The following is a 724-nucleotide window of genomic DNA, read 5'->3' as shown; positions in this document are numbered from 1 at the left end:
TCAAGTCACTGTCTTTATTTGTGAACTTGCGGGTGTCTCAGTAAGTGGGAATCGAAAGGTCCCACATTCTTTGCGGTGTACAGCCTCTCCCCAGCGTGAACTTGCTGGGGCCAAAACAGGGTGTATGCGGCAGGGAGTCCCTTCTTAAACTTGAGAACTGGCATTCTGAAGAAGAACGTTATCTCTGTTTTCTTTCTGCGGGTGCTACTGGACCTGCTGAATTTCTCCAGCAATTTCAGTTTCTGTTGGAAAAAGAAACCTGCCACCTGGTCTGCACTGCTACAAATCTCCGGCTTCTCCAGGAGGGGAGAAAAAGTGGGAAGTGGTGGGGGTTGAATAATAGAGGTAGTTTTATATGTAGCCATAATTACAAGCAACACTATTGTTAGCTGATGAAATCAAGGGACAGGCGCAGAAGCAATAATGGAATGTAAGACCATAAGATATAGGAGTGGAAGTAAGGCCATTCGGCCCATCGAGTCCACTCCGCCATTCAATCATGGCTGATGGGCATTTCAACTCCACTTACCCGCATTCTCCCCGTAGCCCTTAATTCCTTGTGACATCAAGAATTTATCAATTTCTGCCTTGAAGACATTTAGCATCCCAGCCTCCACTGCACTCTGTGGCAATGAATTCCACAGACCCACCACTCTCTGGCTGAAGAAATGTCTCAGCATTTCTGTTCTGAATTTACCCCCTCTAATTCTAAGGCTATGTCCAC

This window comes from Chiloscyllium plagiosum, chromosome 44 (assembly GCF_004010195.1).
Source record: "Chiloscyllium plagiosum isolate BGI_BamShark_2017 chromosome 44, ASM401019v2, whole genome shotgun sequence".
NCBI classification, from domain to species: domain Eukaryota; kingdom Metazoa; phylum Chordata; class Chondrichthyes; order Orectolobiformes; family Hemiscylliidae; genus Chiloscyllium; species Chiloscyllium plagiosum.
Note: the sequence above shows the minus strand (reverse complement) of the source record.